The 23,880-nt window shown below is 43.5% G+C and overlaps 1 protein-coding gene and 1 long non-coding RNA gene across 9 annotated transcripts in view; one reads left to right on the plus strand and one right to left on the minus strand.

Moving 5' to 3' along the window:
* The window catches only part of LOC140403492 (uncharacterized), a 114,128-nt gene extending 101,359 nt beyond the window's left edge, over positions 1–12,769 (plus strand). For all 3 annotated transcript variants that reach the window (XR_011938339.1, XR_011938338.1, XR_011938337.1), the window contains one exon: positions 11,966–12,769. This is a non-coding gene — a long non-coding RNA (uncharacterized lncRNA). The remainder of the gene's footprint in view (positions 1–11,965) is intronic.
* gbf1 (golgi brefeldin A resistant guanine nucleotide exchange factor 1) overlaps positions 1–23,880 on the minus strand; it is a 281,444-nt gene that overhangs the window by 215,561 nt on the left and 42,003 nt on the right. The window lies entirely within an intron of this gene.

A 23,880-nucleotide genomic window follows, 5' to 3' on the forward strand; every position in this document is an offset into this window, starting at 1 on the left:
TAGAAAAAAAAGCTTTTCAAGTTCAATCAGCTATAAATGTTGCTTTGTTTTTATTTCCCAATGAACTTCCTGGAACCCATTATAAAGCTGTCAAGTATGTATATTTAGCAATGGTAACATAGCCCTGCCACTGCACCAACAATCATGCCATCTACAACAAACAGAAAAACAATCCTGAAGCAGATCTCAAAAAACATTGTTTTCATCTCACAGCCCAACCCCCAGCTGTCCATATACATAAGGCACAAGGACCTCAAGTGTCAACAATATTGTACTTTTAACACACCCAAGCACTGCGCATCCATCCTCATTAGCTTCCTTCAAAGTTGCATCTGTCAGTGCTTTTAGCTCTTTGTTGCAGTAGTCAAGTTATTGTTGCACCACTTTGGGATACATCTTTAAAATTGCAATTTACAATGAGAACTTCCATAGTAAAATCATGGGAGTATTGCTGAAAAATGCCCAAAGTGCAAGGCGAAAAGCTTCAACAGCATGTCTCTTTTTTCAGCAAGTCAAGTTCTGTCTGACCAAATGACAATCTGTGGGAATAATATAAACTTTGACAGCATGACGGAAGGTCAGTTACAAAGAGAACATTTTATATGGCTTCAACTTTAGGAAGGCTGAACTAAGCATTAGCTACAATTTGCGGGAATGCACTCCTTCCTAAGTAACTAAGTGCTACTGCATGCATAGATCCACCACAAGAAAACTGCTGAGCTTGTACCCTTTCTCTCCCAGCTCTTCCCAGGAATGCATGAACCGATGCTGTGGTCAAGTTCCACGGGTACCTTCTGGCACCTCAGCCAAAATGTCATTCCTCACAACTGAACCAGAAGAATAATTCCTGACAGAGCGTCATTCAGCCACGAGGATTACTCGACAGCCAAGCTCAGCAATCTACCTTCATCTGATACACATAACATACATGTTGCTGAAATCAACCTTCTCAGTTCAGGCCTTGGGTCAAACCAAGGACCTGACTCGTTTTTACTGCTCAGTATCACACTTAGACATTTTATTTGGTATTTGGAATCATGAGTACTAGTTATCTTGAAGCCAAGAGAAAATCTCAGCATATGATTTTTAAATAAATTCAAATTATTTATGAAAAAAGATATTTGTATTCCAAAAATGGATTTCAAATATTGTATATGGCATATGTAATTAAGTGTACAGAAAATATTGTCATCTTCATCTGTAGGCCAAAAACGCAATGGAATTTCATCCCCCACTGCAGAACTTCATGAATCAGATTTCATTAAATAACTATTTGGGTTGGGGAGCAAACATGCTGACTATTGCAGTGTTAATACTCAGTATCACAGAGCAAGCACAGTTGCAGCCGATGATTTGATTTCAGCTATGTTAAATAAAAGTTGCAGCATTTCCCAGCAGGAGAGAGAGCATTGGGAAAGACTGAAAGAGAACGCATGCCGAGACAGCTCTTCTTCTTTTTTAAATGTTTTTATTCTCCATTTTCACATTTTCCTTCAAAATTTACACCCCACCCACAAACAGTAACAAATACAAAATCAATCCCCTTAACAATACCAACGATCCCATCCTCTCACCACCCCAAACAACGGCCCACCTGTCAATATATGCATAACAAACCCTCCCACGGTGGCAACAAAAAAACAAAGGAGAAAAAGAAAAAGGAGTCCGGGACCGCCCATGGTCACCATTGGCCTATAGAGTCCACCCCCCCTCCCCCACTCCACCCCCCCCCCCTACACTCAACACCCTCCAACCTCTGAAAGAGTACCGTACATGATACCCAAGAGTTGTACCCACCCCCCCAGTCTCCAACTCCTCCCGTCCACTGCCTCTTGTAAAACTCCTCCTCCCAACCTCGGTTCCTTCCCAACTTTCCACCCCGACTCGGACCCTGTTCTGCCAGGCTCGGATGGCCGCAGCCCCTCCCCCATCTCACTCCCATTCACTGGCCGGTTTAAACCGGCCAGCGTAGAGGCCCCCACCCGGGTCCCTTTCCCCCTTGCCCGGCCCTAGGAAAGCCCAGAAATCCCCTTTTAGCACACAAACCCCGCATACCCACCTACACCCCAAAGAGCCCTCATTTCGAGTGAAAGTCCCATCACTTCCCTTGTCCAAATATATACAACATTGGCTCCTTTAGCCCATACACCCACACGCAGTGAAACAAAAAAGAAGAAAATACAGTCATGAGGTTACATCGGCACATGGCCATTTCTCAATTTCTCAGTTCTGCCACAGTCCTTCTGCCTTCGCAAACTCCTCCGCTGCTTCCGCCGTTCCAAAATAAAAGTCCCTGAGCTTGTAAGTCACCCTCAGCTTCGCTGGATATACAATGCTGCACTGCACCTTGCTAATGCACAGTGCCCTCTTCACCCGGTTGAAGGCAGCCTGCCTCCTCGCCAGCTCCACCGTAAAGTCCTGGTATACACCTATACCAGCTCCAGCCGACTGCACCACCCGCTTCTGCTTGGCCCAGCACAGGACCTTCTCCTTCACACTGTACCTACGGAAGCACAGAGTCACGACCCTTGGCGGCACACTCGCCTTTGGTACAGGCCTCCACGACCGATGAGCCCGATCCAGTTCATATCGGGAGGGATCCTCCCCCTCTCCCAATAGTTTTGCCAGCATCACGGCAAAATACTCAATCGGCCTCGGTCCTTCAACTCCTTCGGGCAGTCCCACAATCCTCAAATTCTGTCGCCTGGATCTGTTTTCCAGGTCTTCCATTTTTCCTCGCAGATCCTTGTTGATCTCCATCACCGTCCGCATCTCCTTCCCCATCGAGGTAAGTTGATCACCGTGCTGCAATACCACCTCCTCCACTTCGTTCAGCGCCTCCCCTTGCTCTCGCACCTCCGTCACGGCGCTCGCCACCGCCTTCGTCACTGGGGAAATCGCCTCCTCCACCAACACACTCAAAACCTCCCTCATCTCCTTCCTCATTGTCTCCATGGATTTTGCAAACTGCCTTTCGAATTCCGCAGCCATCACCTTAGTTATTTCTTCAGCCGTAAGCAATGCAGCCTCCCCTGGTGCTCCAGCCTCCATTTTCCTTGGTGACCCCACGTTGACCTTTCCACTCCCCGACAGACCTTCAGCTGTTTTCCTTACAGACGTTCTTTTGCTCGCCCTCGACATTTTTCTTCACTGTGCCGCCTCTGTGCCTTCTCCCTGCTTTTGCCGCCTCCGTGGACCCTGGGACCGGGCTTAAAGCCCCGAAAATGCCGTTCCCGAACAGGAGCCCTCCATCGTGCGGCCGCCTACCGCCAGCCGTCACCGGAAGCCCTGCCTAGACAGCTCTAGAGACTCCCGCTGAGGGACTACAGGGGGCAATGTCAGTGATTTGGTAATAGCATGCACATCCCTTGGCTGCAGGATCAGCAGATAAATGAACATGGGAGATCAATTTCAACAACATTTCTACCCCATCAATTTCGACCTCGAGTACATCTCGTACGCCCTTCCTTCGAATGTGGCTAAACAGCAAGATGACATTTCACAGTTTTGAAATAACTCAGTATCTGCCCAATGGTGCAGTGACTAACTCTAGCAATATATGGGACATTCTACTCATGGCATGTTTGGCAATATACTGTTACAGTCTTAAGTCTGTCCAACAATGCACATGGTTTTCCAAGGGATAGATGCACAACTACAGTCTGTCCCTGATAGAACACATTGGAAGGTCGGTCCTCGGGATGACACCAATATAGTACAACCCTCAGAGTTCTTCCCGGTTATGAAATGTGCTTGGTGCTAGATCAGAGATGAAGAATAAAAAAAAGTTGTGTTACAGTGAAATACTGAGGACAGCTTTATAATGAATAGATTGAAGTTTCAGAATTCTGCTGAACAATTTATCGATCACCTTCCCAAGGCGGTTCATCGGCTCCTCCACACCGTTTTTGAAGGGAAAAAAGACAAAGCAACTCAAAATAAAACACAACAGAACTTGTTGGTTGAGAATTAGGGTTGAGAATCTAGGGCTCAACTACTTAAATTATTAGGCCTGATCACATGCTCCTTTAAGGGAAGCTTTCTTGACTTTGAACTTATTAATAAATGGAAATGTTAATTCGTCTCACCTGCATGATTGAATTCTCTGATCTCTGGGATTTTAAAAATGGTGGTGTAGCCATCTGGGATGGCCACTTACAAAGGGAAACATGGCCACTTACAAAGGGAAACATGGCCACTTACAAAGGGAAACATGGCCACTTACAAAGGGAAACATGGCCACTTACAAAGGGAAACATGGCCACTTACAAAGGGAAACATGGCCACTTACAAAGGGAAACATGGCCACTTACAAAGGGAAATATGGCCACTTACAAAGGGAAATATGGCCACTTACAAAGAATCACAGGAAATATGGCCAATGCAGGCTCCAGACGAACTCAGAGCTTAAGTGTATATTTGCCATTAGATAACCAGACACTTTCGAAACCCCTAGTCGATTTACATTCTAATGGCCCATTTCCCCAGAACAAAAGACTTGTGCTCAGGTATCAGATACAGACTCATCGGCGCCACTCCCTTCACCCAGGAAACCCAAACAGCCAAGGTCAATGACCGCTCAGGACACGCCCAGCCATCAAGGCAGCCGCCCCTTTATTGGCCAAAATCAAAGGCAGTAATCGAAGCCTGCTGAATTATTGGATCAAAAGCTAAGGACCACCCAAAAGACCACGAAACCCCCGAAGGATAAAAAGAGACACTGCCATGTGTTCAGTCTCTTTTGGCCCCGGCGCACTGGCACTCTCTTGGCCCAGCCTGCGCCTGATACCAATTGCAGCACCACGACCAGAAGCAAGTTCAAGACCAACGATCGCTACCAGACAGTTGAGCCCAGCAGAAACTAAGTCACTTCTCCAGACCCATGCCATGCAAGATCCGAACAAAGTTCCTCTGCATAAAGCCAGGTGCCTGAAGTTAAGTACAGGTTATTGCAGTGTTAGGTGTAATTTAGCTTGTAGTGTTTTATGTTGCATGTCGAAGTAATTCTTGTGTGTAAATAAACTATCATTGAACTTGAACTAACTAACTGGTTGTTGGGTCTTTGATCGATATCCGGTAAAACCTTGTGGTGGTATCATTTGATAACTGGCAACTCTGAAAAGCAATATCATCATTAATAACTAGCAGTATCCAGTTGACTCCGGTGTGAATTGGAAACAGGGGAAAGAAGGTGGAACGAGAAAAACTTTAGATCCTTTGGGGTGATATTTTCTCAATTTCACGAGTGCAGATTGGATTCATAATACCAAGGAGCAAATTTGGTGCCATTTTGTGGGAATGCATTTGCCTATAAAATGTTGAAATCTGTGGTATGCATGCGACCAGGAAATTCATTGTTAATTCCTCCCACACTAACCATATTCCTCCCACACTAACCATATTCAGGGAATAAGAATGTTGGGAAAAGATTGCCCGGCTAAGACTGCACTGAATCATCTATACAACTCATCTCAAAGCCAGATTTTTCCTGTATTTTTAAATGTGTACAGTATAAAACAAACTGAATTATCGCTGCCTGGAACTAATTGATTTGAATAACTATGAAAATTGCTTGCTGTGTGATTTTCAGAAGCAAGATGTGTGCATTGCAGAAACGACCAAAGACATCTGGTCCAGTCATTGGTAGCAGAGCTGCTGTTTCCATGGTCACTTTGCCAGTAAGCAAGTGGATTTGCACAGCATGACATTAAGACAAGCTCCCCTATCCCCTGACCGAGCTAGGGGGCTATGCTTGAATAGACAACAGTTCGCACCAGTGGGCTGGGAGGGGGTAACTAAACAGATTTTAAACTTCTACCACTGAACAAAGATGAGACATTTCAAATTGCTACAAATGAGCAAAATGCTGGAAAATCTCAAGTCTGGCAGCATCAGCGGAGAGAACGGAGCTAACATTTCACGTCTGGGTGACTCTTCATCAGACTAGAAACGTCAGCTCCATTCTCTCTCCACAGATGCTGTCAGAGCTACTGAGACATTACAGGATTTTCTGTTTTTGTTTCAGATTCCAGCATCCACAGCAATTTTCTTTTATGCTATAAATGAGCATCCAGCTAACTAGGAATTCTGCAGAATTAAAACCAGAATTTATAGCCCATGTTGTCATTCAAAGCAGTAAAGAATGACAATTTGTCGCACTTGAAATGCAGATTTTTCCTGCGTAAAAGAATAAAAGATTAACTATGTGGAGTTCTTTAAAAGAAACTGTGAGGGTAGCATGGTGGCACAGTGGTTAGCACTGCTGCCTCACAGTGCCGAGAACCCGGGGTCAATCCCGGCCTCGGGTCACTGTCTGTGTGGAGTTTGCACATTCTCCCAGTGTCTGCATGGGTCTCACCCCCAAAACCCAAAGATGTGCAGGGTAGGTTTATTGGCTACGTTAAATTTCCCCTTAATTGGGAAAATAAAGAATTGGGTACTTTAAATTTAAAAAAAGATACTGTGTTGTATATAGAGATCCACACATACTGACCTGCGTGGATTACTGTAGACTTCACAAGACCTGAAAGTGGTAAATGCAACAGTCATCATCACCTAATTTGTGAAGAAGCGCTCTGATTTTGCTGGAAGTCTCAAGGCAGAATCATATGCAGTGTTTGCACCTCCATTCATTTAATCATTCAATCTCCAGCATTTTAAAACGAAGCAGAGCCTTTTTACAATCCTATGTTCAACTCTGACTGAAGACTAATGGTGAATGCTCTCCTCTAACTGAAAATGAAAAATGAAATGAAAATCGCTTATTGTCACAAGTTGGCTTCAAATGAAGTTACTATGAAAAGCCCCTAGTCGCCACATTCCGGCGCCTGTTCGGGGAGGCTGGTACGGGAATTGAACCGTGCTGCTGGCCTGCCTTGGTCTGCTTTAAAAGCAAGCTCTTTAGCCCTGTGCTAAACCAGCCCCTAGTACTTAGGAGGAGAAATGAAGAAAGGTTGTCTGGGTTGCTTACTGTTGTACCACAATGGCTGTTACAATGACATAAGTGCATTTCAAACAGGCGGTGACAAAAACAAAATGCCCCAAAATAAAACATGCTTCATGTGCTAATGTTTTATTTTATAAATTTAGAGCACTGTTGCTCTTATTAGCCTTAGTTTTATTAGCTCCAATTCTGTCACCTTTGCTCACGAGTCGCCAGGTATCTTTCTGATACCGCCACGTGGTTCAAGCTCGAGTAATGATTAACAAGACAGCACACCGCTTAGTAAATGTTAAATCAACGATCATTTATTATATACAGCAATAAATACTTACACAATAATACTACCTCTAGACTATTACCTACCACTAAAGGCCAATACCTAACTTTGGTGATGGCCCACCAGGTCAGGGAAACAAATGGTTTATCGAATTGGGTCTGACCTGCGGGATTCAAAAAGGCTGGTACGGGTCGATAGTCTGGAACACCTATCAGGTAGCGATCGCTGGAGTAAGACTTACGGTTTCTTGTCGATGGTTCTTGCAAAGGTTGCGAGCAGGAGAAGAAGGGAGAGAAGGGTCGATCTGAACTTGGCCCCTTACTCTTATAGTTCCCAGGGGCTTCCCGACTCTCGGGGCGGACCTTGACCCTGGTCCCAAGTGATTCGATATGCTCCAATAATGGGGCGATTCCTTGATCGGGGGGGGTGGTCATTCACCTTTCTTTGTCTCGGCCACTGCTGGCGCCGAGAGGTCTGGATCGGCATTCAATTGCTAATTTGTTGCAATTGTTCCCGGGGATCGCCGATTAAACTACAGATGGCTGGGTTGATGTGCTGCTAATGGTTGCAGGTATCGATCTGGGCCGACTTCCCCAGAGCCGAATACACTCTTCTGTCTGCAGCTGTCCGTTTGTGCCCTTTTGGCCGATTTTCCCATCAGCCTTTTCAGTTAGCCATTTTACATCGGGTTTTGGCCAAGTTAATCAGGAATCAGCCATTTTAGGTGGCTACAGCACCCAATTATTTTTTTTCCAATTAAGGGGCAATTTAGCGTGGCCAATCCACCTACCCTGCACATCTTTGGGTTGTGGGGGTGAAACCCACGCAGACACGGGGAGAACGTGCAAACTCCACACGGACAATAACCCAGGGCCGGGATTCGAACCCAGGTCCTCAGCGCCGTAGTCCCAGTGCTAACCACTGCGCCACCGTGCTGCCCCTTTCATGTGCTAATGTGACAGGTGCCCAGAAACAGACATCAAAAACTCTGCTTCAGGAGACAATGCAATATATGCTTGTTTGGTCTCACGAGTGCTTCTACTTCAATATTAATTCTTCTTCACTCGATGTATTTTCTCTTTACGTTTCATTGACGGATTGCATTTTCAATTCTCTGCAGTGAGAAACCCATCTAGAAAAGAACGTTTCCCAGCGATTTCCTCCTTCAGTAAACAATCACATACATCTTTGCCCTACAGCTCTCTCAAATGCTGCTTTGTGGGAAACATGTCAATGGTCCTGCAAATCCACAGTTTAAAGCCCATTTTGAGCCTTAATATAATCTAAAAAGATGACGTTTGTGACAAAGTATTACGTTCGCCAGATGAAAGCCACATTTCCTATTACAAGACTGCAATCACGAAAAAAAGGTTATGTTTCTTTATGAAGCTGAAGGTATACCAAAAGGGAAATTAAAGAACAGGGAGTTGAACATATCCAAATGAAAATCGTACTTGATTTTCACTTTTAAGCATTTCAGCAATGAGTCTTCAGGAGAAAATATTTTATATATTCAAAGTAAAATCTATATTTATGAAGAATCCTCAATGGATGACTCATTACGTTGTGTACATACAGCAGAGATATCATAGATTATCATAGAATTTACAGTGCCGAAGGAGGCCATTCGGCCCATCGAGTTTGCACCGGCTCTTGGAAAGAGCACCCGACCCAAGGTCAACACCTCCACCCCATCTCCATAACCCAGTAACCCCACCCAACACGAAGGGCAATTTTGGACACTAAGGGGCAATTTATCACGGCCAATCCACCTAACCTGCACATCTTTGGACTGTGGGAGGAAACCGGAGCACCCGGAGGAAACCCACGCGCACAGGGGGAGGATGTGCAGACTCCGCACAGACAGTGACCCAAGCCGGAATCGAACCTGGGACCCTGGAGCTGTGAAGCAATTGTGCTATCCACAATGCTACCGTGCTACCCCTGAACTTGGCCCCTTGTGTCTGTGTGGAGTTTGCACGTTCTCCCCGTGTCTGCGTGGGTTTCACCCCCACAACCCAAAGATGTGCAGGGTAGGTGGATTGGCCGCACTAAATTGCCCCTTAATTGGAAATTATGCAGATATATACTCTGCATAAACAGTATCTTTAGAAGTACTGCACTAGCAAAATCACTAATTAACGACAATAAAACAGAACCACAAAACGAGACACATTGGGACCAACGGCATCCGAAACCCAAATGAACGACCCATAGTCTATTTCTTCCTGACCCGAGTATTCCCAGCATTTCCCATTTTTATTTCAGATTACAGCATCTGCTGTACTTACTTATGTTGCATCCATAATCGAAATGACAATACATATCCAGGGATGGGGCAGGGGTTGGGGGGGGGGGGGGGGGGGGGGGGGCTGCCAATCCGTAGGGCAGGGGCTCATTTTAGGTAACTGGGGGTGCAGGTTGCCCAGGAGTGGGGGGGGGGGGCTCCGCAGGTACAACATTTCTAATTTGATGCGGAGAGTGAAAGCTGATATGGCAAGGTAGGATGGTCTCCCTCTGTCACTGGCGGGTCGGGTACAGGTGGTTAAAATGAACGTGTTGCCACGATTTCTGTTTATTTTTCAATGCTTGCTGATTTTCCTGCCAAAGGCTTTTTTCACAGAGATTGAGGGGAAGATTTCTTCGTTGATATGGGGAGGGAAGGTGGCCAGAGTTATAAAGGTGCTGCTACAAAGGGGAAGGCAGGCAGGGCGTTTAGGTCTTCCGAACCTGGTGTATTACTACTGGACGGCGAATGTGGAGAAGTTGTGGAGCTGAGTCAGAGGGGTTGATTCCCAGTGAGTCAGAATGGAGGAGAGTTTGTGCAGGGGGTCGGGATTGAAAGCACTGGCAACAGCGCCGCTCCCGATGACCCTGAAGAAATACTCAGGGAGTCCGGTAATAATACCTTCATTGAGAATTTGGCGGCAGTTTCGCCAACACTTTGGATTTGGGGCAGGGTCAAGGGAAATGACGATTCGGGGGAACCACAGATTTGAGCCAGGGAAGTAGGATGGAAATTTTCGAAAATGGGAGGAGAAGGGGATTAAGAAAGTAAAAGATTTGTTTCTTAGGGGATGGTTTGAAAGATTGAAGGAGCTGGAAGTGAAGTATGGGCTGGAGCAGGGGGAAATGTTTAGATACATGCAGGTTCGAGATTTTGCCAGAAAGGAGATACAGAGCTTCCCGATGGAGCTGGCCTCCACATTGCTGGAGGAGGTGCTGACGACAGGGGGACTGGAGAAGAGGGTAGTATCAGCGGTTTACGGAGCTATTTTGGAAGAGGAGAAGGCATCACTGGAGGGGATCAAAGCAAAGTGGGAGGAAGAGTTGGGAGAGGATATGGAGGAGGGGTTCTGGTGTGAGGTGCTCCGGAGAGTGAATGCCTCCACCTCGTGTGCGAGGTTGGGGCTGATACAGCTGAAGGTGGTATGCAGAGCACATGTCACAAGGGCGAGGATGAGCCGATTCTTTGAAGGAGAAGATGTGTGCGAACGTTTCTAAAGTGGTGCACGTGAAACTGGACCCGGGCCCCTGGGAGGCTATATTCGGGGTGTCGGACCAGCCAGGGCTGGAAACGGGTGCGGAGGCAGATGCTGTAGCCTTCGCCGCGTTGATCGCACAAAGACGGATCCTGTTAGGTTGGAGAGCAACCTCTACACCCTGTGGCGTGGGAATTCCTGACTCTTAAGAAGGTCAAGTTTGAACTGAGGGGAAGGATGGAGCGGTTCTACAATTCATGGCCGTTATTCATTATGCACTTTCAAGAACTGGACAACATCGAACATTTGTTGGGGCGGGTGGATGGGAGGGCTGGGGAGGAGGGCTGTGTGTGTTAATGGCAACTATGGGTGATCCCCAATTCCTTTTTGTCATTTGTTTGTGTGAACATGCGGGCTAATGTTTGGGGTTTGGTGGGAGGATGGGATCATTGTTATTGATTTGGGGATTGACATATTTGTTACTGATTATTGTTTATTGTTGGTGGGTGTAAATTTGGGAGAAAATGTGAAAAAGGAGAATAAAAAATATATATATTTTTTTTAATGACAATACATATATGAAATAATGAAAATCAAAACATTTATGCAAAACAATTATTTCATGATTTTCCACAATCTCCCAATGAAAAAATGCATTAAACCGATGACATTGCCGCAAAAGTTACAAATGTAAACGAGGGCAGGATCCAAACGGATCAAACAAATTATCAAACAAATAGAAACGGGAAAAAAACCAATGCAGCTGAGAAGCAAACATCTGATCACAAAAGGAAAAAATAATAGTAACTACTGAGATGAAATCAGAGGATGCAGGAGAGTATGAGTGCGTGTGTGGAAATGCAAGTGCTGGCTTGTATTCCTACAAATGGCAATATTTGAAAGGTAATCTGTTTTAATTATCAAAACATTCTTCAAAATGTTCTGCTTCTAAAAATACACGTAGATGTTTCTATCACAGAGATATTCAAATTTGACTGATGAGCTGTGACCAAGTGTCAAATAAACTCTAACCTGTGGGATCAAACATTTCCCATAAACCAATGTAGAACTGACAACTGTGAAACAAAATTGGCTGAAGTTAAACTGTGATATAATGCAAGCAACATCACTGAAAAAAGACCAACATACCACGGACCATGCTAGATTGTCTGCGCAATGGCCGATTCCAAAAATGCTGATACAGGAAATGTCTTTAAACGTGAAACTGTTACAGAATTTAATTACGAAAACTTTATTTTTCAGGTGCTATTGCAGTGAGGAGGACTGATGATAATCGTTGGACATAAGTTTGAATGTTTCGACACAACAAGGTGACAATAAATCAGGATGTGTTAATGATCACTGGCAGGGTTACAGTGGTTATGTGGCTTTGCAAAAGCTTGAAACCAATCTTGCATTGCCCTACCACTTTTAAGAAAGGCTGCCTCCATTCAAGCTGCAATTGTGACTCTGAGCTTCCAGCTGTTTGCCACTTGAATTCTCCCTCCCACTCTAGCCTTGGTCTCTGACACTGCTCCAATGAAATCCAATGTAGGCTCAAGAAGTAGCATTACACTTTGGTGGACACGAGATACATTTTGCACATATGTAACAACAGCACAAGATGTTCTGGTCAGTACCCATAGTATTGACCCAATTTGTTCACGTCAACCACTCGTTGTAGCAGCACTTACCATGTTCTCACAACTCAGAGTAAAGAAATTCCCAATTGGAGTTATTAGTGACTATCTATACCTATGGCCGTCCAAATTTGGGTGGCACGGTAGGGCAGTAGTTAGCACTGTTGCTTCACAGCTCAAGGGACCTAGGTTCGATTCCCAGCTTGGGTCACTGTCTGTGCAGAGTCTGCACGTTCTCCCTGCGTGGGTTTCCTCCGGGTGCTCCGGTTTCCTCCCACAACTCCCAAAAGACGTGCTGTTAGGTGAATTGGACATTCGGAATTCTCCCTCCGTGCACCCGAACAGGCGCCAGAGTGTGGCGTTGAGGGGACTTTCATAGTAACTTCATTGCAGTGTTAATGTAAGCCTACTTGTGACAAGAATAAAGATTATTTTTATCTCCTGACAAGTGGAATCTTCTTCTTTGTTAGCCTACCAAAACCTTCCATAATCTTAATGACCACTCTCAAGTCACCCCCCCCCCAGCCTTCTCTTTTCTACAGAAAGAGACCCAACCTATTCAAAGTTTCCTGAGCAAAGTTTTTGGAATTTGTGGCCTTTTCAAACATTTTTGAAGCATGTTTGGCAGAAATCTCTGCAAGCTGAAGAACAAAATCTCTCGATTTACCTGAATGAATGGTACTGCTGCATCCTGGAAAACTGGCTGCATTGCACATGCACAAACTAGACAATCCAAATTCAGCTCACAGCAGCACAGCTCCCAGTTAAAATATCAACTCCAAGCCTAGGCTTTTGCGATAGGCCAAGAACATCAAATGAAAACTTTAATGAAGGCATTCGGAGACACAAAAGACAATCCAAGGTGCAAGTTTAATCATATCCCATGGCACAGATCTCTGAAGTGATTTGTTCAACACATCTGTTTTTTTTTTAAACTCAACTGAATTGTAACCTGCCTCAGCAGAAGATTGACAGCATACAAATAATGCAGTTGACAGTAGGAAATTATTGATCTCAGTGTTACAGAAATTACTAAGAAAGCTTGTAATACATAGATGCATAAAAGATAGGAGCAGGAGGAGACTAGACTGTATGCATCTTTGTTAATTTTCTAACCCAACTGACAGTTTAACTCCGTCTGGAGCTCAAGTTGCGGCGAAAGAATAAGTCAAGTACTATTTTTAACATGGGTTGCCAGGATTTTTAAAAGTGCTATTTTGGGGAATGCATCCTACAATTCCATCAAGTTACAATTAGGACCACTGGTTGACAGTAACTAAGTAAATTCTATTTTTATTACATGGAATTCCACACCTCCATTCAGCATTGTGAGAATTGTAAATCACAGCCTTGCTTAACGTTTTAAAGAAAAATACATTCTGTAGTCTGAGATTTAGGATGTTGACAGGCAATCGTCTATGTTCCATTATTCTTTTAACTTCAGTTAGCTCTCACAGGTACCAGTTTACCCCAGATGCTAAACATAAGCAAAGCATGTAGCGTTTTAATCAAGGGTATTAAAATAGGCTAACTGTATCACTGATGCACTTAAACAGGTATAACAAATGCTGTCTAAAGCGGTAAAATTATTGCAAATCGAAAGGAAAAATGGGGTAGAAAATATTGGCATTGTGCAGATGTGGAACTATTTACGTTTTTTCAGACGATCCAACCCGAATGCCAGCTGTCAATGGTGGCAAACTGCACATTACCAGTGAAAACAAAAAGACTTCTTTTTACAGATAGTCAAGATTAAGTTGTCTCTGAAGTCCATAAAATGCATCTTGCCGAGAAAACGTCAGCTCTCCTCTGGACAAGCAATCCGATCAGCCATGATCTCATTGACTGGCGGAGCAGGCTCGAAGGGGCAAGTGGCATTCTCCTGCTCCTAATTTATATGTTCGTATAAAGAAGCCTAACTGTTTGGCATTGGAATAATTGTTCCAGTTGGTGTCCAAAGGCATCATTCTGTTCCATGTAGTCAAACAATTACATAGTCATAGAATGAATAAATAATGATTTGTTTTCGCTTACTGTTCCATTTTGTGGTCATGCCATGAACAAGGCAAAGTTACGGATAGTTGAATGTACAGACTACTGGCTCAGACTCACTTTCGTTACGGGCTGCTCATTGGTTCAAAAAAAACTGCACAGCAAGGCGGGTAATGGATCAGAGTATTTACAAGGTTCTTTTTAAAAATTGTGAATCTACTTAAATTCCTGTGAGCCTCTCAATCTGGACCATAATTACATCCCTCAAATCACAACACCTTTATATACAAACTCCATCCTGGCTTTCAAATCAGTCTATGGCTTCAGCCCACCCTATCTCTGTGATCTCCTCAAGCCCAAGATTTCTGTGGGTTCATCACTCCATCATCGGTGCCTTCAATTGCCTCCGCCCGAATCTCTGGAATTTCCTCCCTAAACCTCTCTCTGCATCTGCCCCTTCCTTTCTGAAGCTCCTTGAAACCTACCTTCTGGCCCACGCTTTGGACATCTGTCCTCGCAGCTTCCCATTTGCCTATTTGATAAACGTCTCCGTGAAGTGCCTTTTATGTTAATGGCACTGCATGAATACAAATGATTGCAGCATTTTCATTGCGCTTTCAAACTCATTTGACACTGCCGTAATGGGTATCCACCGCCATCTCTGTTAACCATCAATTATAACAGAACCATCTTCATCGCTGTTCAACCACTTACTGCTTAAATTGGATATTGTCTTTCGAAAACTAGAAAAGAACTACAAAAAAAAATCTGTACTCCAACAGTCTCCAATAATGCCAAACAATAAATATTGCTGGTAATATGTATTCTACTATAGATTTCAAACTGATATGAAGATTTGAGGATTCAAATTGCGATACAAATAGGACATCTGAAGGACAAGTGCTTCAACCAACCTAACTACTTGTTACTCCCCATTACAAGGCAGTCTCGCCAATACAATTAATTAAAAGCTCCAACTTGAAAATTAAATAGTTGGCAATTAAAGCCAGGAAACAACGGAGAAATATTACTCGATGGAATTCAATGACCATCATAACGAGTAGTGCCTCTGAAGTTCATGAGGTTTTCCGTAAATGTCTTACACAATGCTTCTGTCACCGAGTTACAGACCCAAGTGATTAATTACCTCCTGCTGGGATACTTAAATTATTCAACACGTAAAACTGAACCATGCTTTTAAAAAAAACAACAGTTGCATCTTTCCTCACACCATGCCTAAGCCAAGCTGTCAGTCCTCATTTAAAACACCGTTAACTGCTCAGATTTACAGCCTCAAGTGCAACTTCAGCAGCAGGCTGTGAGAATCTAGTGATAGTTGGATTAATTGTTAATTTTAGAAAGGTTTTGGGTTGGCCATCGTGATGAGGGTGCAGGCAAAACACGGATTTTAAAAATAACTAGATGCTGGAAATTACTCAAATCCTTCATTTTTGCATGTGCAACATATCCTAATCTTTTTTTTAATTTAGAGTATCCACTTATTTTTTTCCCAATTAAGGGGCAATTTAGCGTGGCCAATCCACCTACCCTGCACATCTTTGGGTTGTGGGGGTGAGACCCATGCAGACACAGGAGAATGTGCAAACTCTACACAGGCAGTGACCCGGGGCCGGGATCAAACCCGTGTCCTCGGCGCCAACATATCCTAATGTAATGCATAACAACAGCTTGCATAGCATCCCAAAATAATACAACACCCCAATAATTAGACAAGAAAGAACAACAGCAAGCCAAAGGAGTTACCCAGACAACCAAAGGCTTTTCAAAAGAGATAAGTTTTGAGGAAGGTCTAAAACAGGGAGAGTAGAGAGGTTTTGGGAAATTTAACAATAAAATTATTCTAAAATACTTTAATTTCTAAAGTCAGAAATTTTGATTTGAGTGACTTCTAGAATTTCCCAAAACATCAACATTGATTCTATGTTTAAAAAAAAAATATTGATCCTCAACTTTAATTCAAGCCAGGCAGAATAGCTGTTTAAGCTCAACAAATGTCAGCAGTGCCACAATACCCTGGGCTGGTGCACGGTCAACTCCAGCCCCACGTGGCCCAGAGTTGCTACACAGGTGAAATGAGATTTTATTTCAAATACTCAAGGTCCTTGGTTGAGCCCCAATAAACTACAGTCACCAGGTTTAGTACAAGTAGACTTTTATTATGTACAATATTATAATTAAAGGGACACACACACACACACACACACGGGAAAGGGTGGTGGATAGGAAAATAAATTAATATAAATAAAAGGAGAGAGATCTTTGATGCACTGAGATGCTTTCCAGTTTGTGGCCATCTGAAGTTCAAGCTTTTGTTTTGATACATCTTCCTTCTAAGCTGGAGATGGTTTATTCTGGCACAGTTGTCCACCTTCGCTACCGACTCAGCGTCATTCCAGGTTCACAGCAATGGATTTGCCGAAGTCATCACTTTCAGAATGAATAAAGCATTTCTTTGAGGTGGCATGGTGGCAAAGTGGTTAGCACTGCTGCCTCACCGTGCCAGAGACCCGGGTTCTATTGCAACCTCGGGTGATTGTGTAGAGTTTATACGTTCTTCCCGTTTCAGCGTGGGTTTCCTCCGGTTTCCTCCCACAGTCCAAAGATGTGAGTGTTAGGTAGATTGACCATGATAAATTGCGCCCGTGTCTAGGGATGTGCAGGTTAGGTTATGGGGTTATGGGGATAGGGGGGGGATTCGGGAAGGTTTGGTGCAGTCTCGATGGGTCGAATGGCCTGCTTCTGCACTGGAGGGATTTCATGATTCTATGATGATTTCACTTCAGCAAGCAGGAGAAAGAGAGAGAGTTCTTTCCACTTCCAAGGTTTAAATGCCCAGTTCTCTCAGAAAGCATCACGCAGGAACCAATCACTAACCACTGTCAGGCCGACCCACCAATCGATCCGACTCTCCTAAAAAATGGTTCCTAAGATCCACTCGGTGCCAAGGAGTTTGGCTTCTCCCCTCCATAAACAATACCTGGGGACAAAGTGTCCTGACAAGCAAACTGCTTCAACCTCGAGTCTTCTGCTTAAAGGCACATTCTGATTATGGGTCCACAGGTCATAAAAGAAAATAACCTATAAGGAATGGGAACAAAGGAAATAAACAGGACTCTTACAGCCGTGAAAATTCTGATAATTTTTAGAAATGAGCAAAACCAATGATATGATCATTGCAAGTTATTGGAATCAGGAACTGTGACTCTCTCATCATTCCCATTCCTGGTGAGAAGTAGCCGACCCCATGTTGGTGGCTCACCTAGTGGCATAGCGAAAATCAGAGAAGAAAAGTGATCAACACCAACATTGTGGTCCTGATTAGAGTTGATGAAATCAGTAAGGAAGATTTGTTAAATAATCTGTACTATTGTTTACGTTAGAATAGCTTCTCGGTTACCACACTTCATATTGTGAATGAAAGTGACTGCTGGTAGTAGCCAGAATATTAGCATTCAGGGTGCAAACTGATGTCGGCAGCACGGTGGCACAGTGGTTAGCACGGCTGCCTCACGGCGCTGAGGACCTGGGTTCGATCCCGGGTCACTGTCCGTCTGGAGTTTGCACGTTCTCCCCATGTCTGTGTGGGTCTCACCCCCACAACCCAAAGATTTGCAAGGTAGGTGGATTGGCCACGCTAAATTGCCCTTTAATTGGATAAAAAAATGAATTGGGTATTCTAAATTTATTTTTAAAAAAGGATGCAAACGGATGCATTTTCACTGCTAATGGAAGTGTATTTCCACTTGGCACTTGGAAAAAAATCCAGTTTTTTCACAAGCTGGGTTATTATTTCAGGAAATAAAGCAATAGGCAATGCCCTGGAAAGCTGCACATGGTTTTAAATCTTATATGGCAATACTGGGGAAGAAGGCGTGAATATAGGCTCCTGTCCAAATCAAATAAAACATCCCGTCATTGCTAACCTGGCTGCTGACTTCATTCCCGATAGTGTCACATTATGTGCCCTTGAACATTCTTTTGCAAATATGGTGTTTGGTTGTGCAGACAGACTTAAAATGATGACAAACAAGGTTGTCAGAAATGTTGAGGTTAAAATTACGAACTAAAACCAGAAAAACTGACCGAGGGAACTATTAACTCCATTTTCCTTAACAGGGAAACTTGCCTATAAATTCAATTCAGACAGTGGTGGAGGGGGAAAGGGGAGCCTGTTGCAGCTGTCACTCAAAATTCAACCTGCCACTGAGCCTTGTGGTTGTCTGGGATTCACTAAATGCTTGTATTTGTATGAATAAAAATGAGGGGATTTAGCAGCTCTGTTCTTCCACAAAGCTATCAAACACTGACCTTTACAGCAAGAAAATGATTTTTTTTTTTTTTAAAAGCGCATCTCACAAGCAAAGGCGATGTCTACCTATCGTCCGGGAGAATTGTTACGAAAAAGAAACATTGAAATTACAGCAGGGAAATTCTGCCCGCTAGCTGAAGAACACATTTATATAAGAAAAATTGTCAGCTACTTTGCAAATTTCTGAAAAAGCAAGGCACACCTAAAGAAACCTCTGCCATTGGGGAATGAACCAGTTAGCTTCCAACTTGAATGATTTCTCCCCCCTCCCCCAAACAAGACAATCGCAAGCATTTCCTCAATTGCACACAGATTTGCCAATTCCCTCACTGTATTGCCTTTGTTTAAAAAATATATATAGTCCCAGAAGTGCAGGAAATTTTCAGAATATAGACAGCACTTCCTTTCCCAGAACAATCCATCTCTCAACTCGACAGACTGTCTACTATATTTACCCAACCGAATTTGCAGATGATATACTTCCAGCTGTACAATACACACATGTTCCTGTCAATCACTTGTTAAAAAAGATATAGAGAACTGTGTACTAAGGAAATGAACTGGTATTATTTAACTGTAACAACCATAACAGTGCAAGTTAATGCATCCAGTCTCTGCAGTAATTGCATTTAGAAAAATGATAAACCCAATCACTAAGTAAAAAGTTTCAAGCGACTTGGGGAAAAAAAGGCTTCTGCCAAGAGTGATAGTGATTGTTCACATCGGTAGCAATTAAGATGTTGATTTTTTTCATTTATTTATTCGTTCAAGGGATGTGAGTGACACTGGGTGGACCAGCATTTGTTGCCCAACTCTAACTGCCCTTGAACTGAGTGGCTTGCTAGGCCATTTCAGACAGCAGTTAAGTGTCAACCACAGTGTTGCAGGGATCTGGAGTAGGCCAGACCTGGTAGGGATGACAGATTTCTCTTCCCTAAAAGGACATCAGTGAATCAGATGATTTCTTTGGCCCCAATCGACAATGGTTTTGTGGTCATCATTGGACTTTTATTTCCAGATTTTTGTTGTGGGAGTCAAATCCAGGTCCCCAGATCATTACCCTGGGTCTCTGGATTACTAGCCCAGAGACAATACCACTACGCTTCCCAAATTTGCCCGGTAAAGCAGCAAAGCGATTTTACGCTGTTCTACTTAGCTGTTTGATATTTTACAGTTCACAACCAAGGTTACCAAAAACTGCACTTTCAATTTGTAGTAATTCCCAAATCTTTGTTGGAACAGATACCATATTTGCTTTTGAATGAACACCAAAGGGCAAAGCTCACAAATAATTTTTATTTCTAATTTTGCTCCAACTAATGGGAAGGGTGTAGAGGAACAAATCATGCAAGGAAGTTACAGAGAGATGCAAACAATATAGACAGTTATAATGGGGGACTTTAATAACCCAAATGTAGACTGGGACAGTGGTATTGTAATGAGCGGAGATGGGCAAATGTTCCTAGATTGCATTCAGTAACGTTTTATACAGCAGTATGTACGCAGTCCAACTAAAAAGGATGCACTGTTGGACCGGGTTCTTGGGAATGAGGTGGACCATGTAGATCAACTGACAGTGAGGAGCATTCAGGAGAGTGATCAAAGGGAATTTACACGTGAAGGCAGGGAGCATGGCTGAAGTATGAAATTAATACTTTGCATCAGTCTTTACCAGGCTTTGCCTTCTTCCAGACCCTTCCATCAGGCAGAAAAAAAAATGAAATGAAATGAAAATCGCTTGTCACAAGTAGGCTTCAATGAAGTTACTGTGAAAAGCCCCTAGTCGCCACATTCCGGCGCCTGTTCGGAGAGGCTGGTACGGGAATTGAACCGTGCTGCTGGCCTGCCTTGGTCTGCTTTAAAAGCCAGCTATTTAGCCCAGTGTGCAGGTACAGAAGTCTGACGACACGCACATCCAGACATAGGAACAGCTTTTTCCCCACAGCTACAAGACTCCTCAACGACTCCCCCTCGGACCGATCTGTTCCCTATAAGAAAACTATTCACGATACCCTATACTGCTCCTGCTCATGTAGTTGCTTTGTTTGGCTCCTTGTTCTGCACTGTAACCAATCACTGTTTGTCGATGTACCATTTGTCAATGTTCTCGCGATTATTCTTTTTTGTCTATGTACGTTCTGTGTACATAGACAAAAAATTTGTCCGCAGAGGACAATTTCCCCTTGGCCGCAGAAAAATACTTCGGTACCTGTGACAATAAATCAAATCAAAACCAAGAATGATAAAGCTCTGTCACTAGAAGGGTTCAAAATACATAAGGAGGATATGCTGGATAGACTATGAGTGCTTAAAGTTGACAAGGCACCAACACCAATGAGATGCATCCAAGGATATTGGAGAAAGTGAGGACAAAAATTGAAGGGACGCTGGCCATAAACGTTTGGTCTTCCCTAGACTCAAGACTGGAAAATTGCAAACATTAAGCCCTTGTACAAAAATGGTTGCACGGAAAATCCCAGCAATTACAGACCAGTCAGTTTAAATTCATTGGTGGAGAAGCTTCTAAAAACGATAGAAGTAGTAGTCATAAAACAAAATTGTGGATTGATTAGGAAGAGCCAGCATGGATTTCTAAAGGGGAAATCATGTTTAATAACTTGGAATTTTTTGAAGAGATATCAGAAAGGGTCAATGAGGGTATTGCTGGGCAGCACAGTGGTGCAGTGGTTGGCACTGCTGCCTCACGGCACTGAGGTCCCAGGTTCGATCCAGGACCCGGGTCACTGCCATGTGGAGTTTGCACATTCTCCCCTGTCTGTGTGGGTCGCACCACCACATCCCAAAGATGTGCAGGGCGGGGTGGATTGGTCACGCTAAATTGCCCCTTAATTGGAAAAAAAGAATTGGTTACTTGTTGATTTGGTGGTGTACATAGATATTCGATACAGTGCCACACTACAGACTTGTGAGAAAGGTTATAGTTCATGGAATAAAATGGACAGCAGCAACCTGTCCATTAGCTGAGTTTTAGGAAACAGAGTAATGGTCAAAGGATTTTTCGGCTCAGAGGAAGGTTTGTAGGGAGTACCCCAGGTATCAGTATTGTGACCCTTGCTTTTCCTGATATATTTTAATGATCTAGATCTTGATCCGCAGAGGACAATTTTAAAGTTTGCGGGTGATTCTGTCACAGGCTGTGCGCCGTCAATTCCAGCCCTACTTGACCCGGGGTCGCAACACAATGGAGTAGAAGAGAAAGTAGGTTATGCAAGACACTACAATTGGAGTATTGTACAGTTCTGGGCGCCACACTATAGGAAGGGTGTGAAAGCATTGGAAAGAGTGCAGAAGAGGTTCACAAAAATAGTTCCAGGGGTGAGAAATTTCAGTTGAAGTTAGATTGGGAAAGTTGGATCTGTTTTCTGCTTTCAAAGCCAGCGATTTAGCCCTGTGCTAAACCAGCCCCGATTGGGCATTTACATTGGGCATTTAAGTCCAAACCTTGTTTTGGGGTAATTACCCATTTTAAAACTTCAAATTGATTGGGGGACAATGCAGCTTAAGGATTTACGGAGTCAAAAATGAAACCATCAATTCTTGCCTTCCCAGAAGCAGAGCCTAGCTTGTAGTCATCAGAATCTTATGGTAAAAAATCCTGACCCCGGGTTACTGTCAGTGTGGAGTTTGCACATTCTCCCCATGTCTGTGTGGGTCTCACCCCCACAACCCAAAAATGTGCAGGTTAGGTGGATTGGCCACGCTAAATTGCCCCTTAATTGGAAAAAAATAGTTGGGTACTCTAAATTTATTGGGAAAAAAATCTTACGGTTGAAAAAAAAAGTCTGCTGCCAAAGTTTAATATGTTTGTGACCACAATGCAATTGACGAGTTAAAACTGGATGTATTAATTAAAACTCAGTGAATTCCCAGTCACTGATCCTTGGGAGTATCTTCCTTTTACTGGTTTTGATGGAGCTGTAGAGAAATTCACTGGAACACACTTTAATGTAGTTTGACATGCTTCAGCATCATTTGTCTTTTATTTACTGAAAATTTAAATTGGAGTACCCAAAAACCTTGTAAACAATTCAAAACTCATTTTGGTGTCAGAATGCTTCATCGTTCTAAGCAGCTATTTGCTGAAATTGTTTTTAAAATTTTAATGAAGACATTATGGTCCTGAGAGCACTCCAGACAACAATGGCATATCAACACATCAGATTTAGTGGAGTGCACTTTGTCTCCACAGAGGGCCCAAGGCACGTGTGTGAGGGATATTACAGTTTAAAAAGTAGATAATGACTTGAACCAATTCAAGTCTGTTAAGCACTTGTGGTTTGTTTTGCATCAGCATCTGGCGCATGGCCTGGCTTTGAAGAGTGAATACCGATTGTAACAATGTGTAACCAGGGGAAAAAAACAGATATTCTTCTCACAGTAACAACTCTTCAATGTCAGAAACAAATTCTCGGCGCCAAGCAAGTGACAGCAATTGTAACAGAAGCACAAGACAAAAGAGAATCAATTTGGAGTTCTGCACATGCGGCAATTCTTCAGAACAACCAAGCACTATCAGGAGTTTGGTGTCGAATAGAAGTCCATTGTAGGATTCTTGCCATGTTGCAGCCACAAGTGCTTGTCCATCTAATGTCTTCCCTGTGGACCCAGCTGTGCTGTGTGGTACAAAACTGTTGACAGAAGGCAGAAAGCAATCACTTGCATTCTACCACTGACTATACTGTTTTTATTAATCAGCAGCATTAGTCTTTACTGTGCACCAGCAAGATTTTTTTTAATTTAGAGTACCCAATTATTTTTTCCCAATTAAGGGGCAATTTAGCATGGCCAATCCACCTACCCTGTACATCTTAGGGTTGTGGGGGTGAGACCCATTCAGACACAGGGAGAATGTGCAAACTCCACACGGACAGTGACCCAGAGCCAGGATCGAACCCGGGTCCTCAGCGCCGTGAGGCAGCAGTGCTAACCACTGCACCACCCCCTGTACCAGCAAGATGCGGAGTTTATCATTAGCATAATGAAAGCCCAAAATGCACCAAATTAAATCATGTATGCTTCCTAGATGTTTCAGTTAGTTTAAGTAAACCTATAATCCTTCCACCCCACCCCCCCTGCGTTCATTCGCTGAGCCATGACTAAATTTTTAAGTGCGAGAGAGGTGGCGCAGAAGGAGGGAATGGTGTGTGACATTAGGGGGTGTTAAAAAAAATTCAAATAAAAAGTATCCCACATTT

This window comes from Scyliorhinus torazame, chromosome 28, assembly GCF_047496885.1.
Source record: "Scyliorhinus torazame isolate Kashiwa2021f chromosome 28, sScyTor2.1, whole genome shotgun sequence".
Lineage (NCBI taxonomy): Eukaryota > Metazoa > Chordata > Chondrichthyes > Carcharhiniformes > Scyliorhinidae > Scyliorhinus > Scyliorhinus torazame.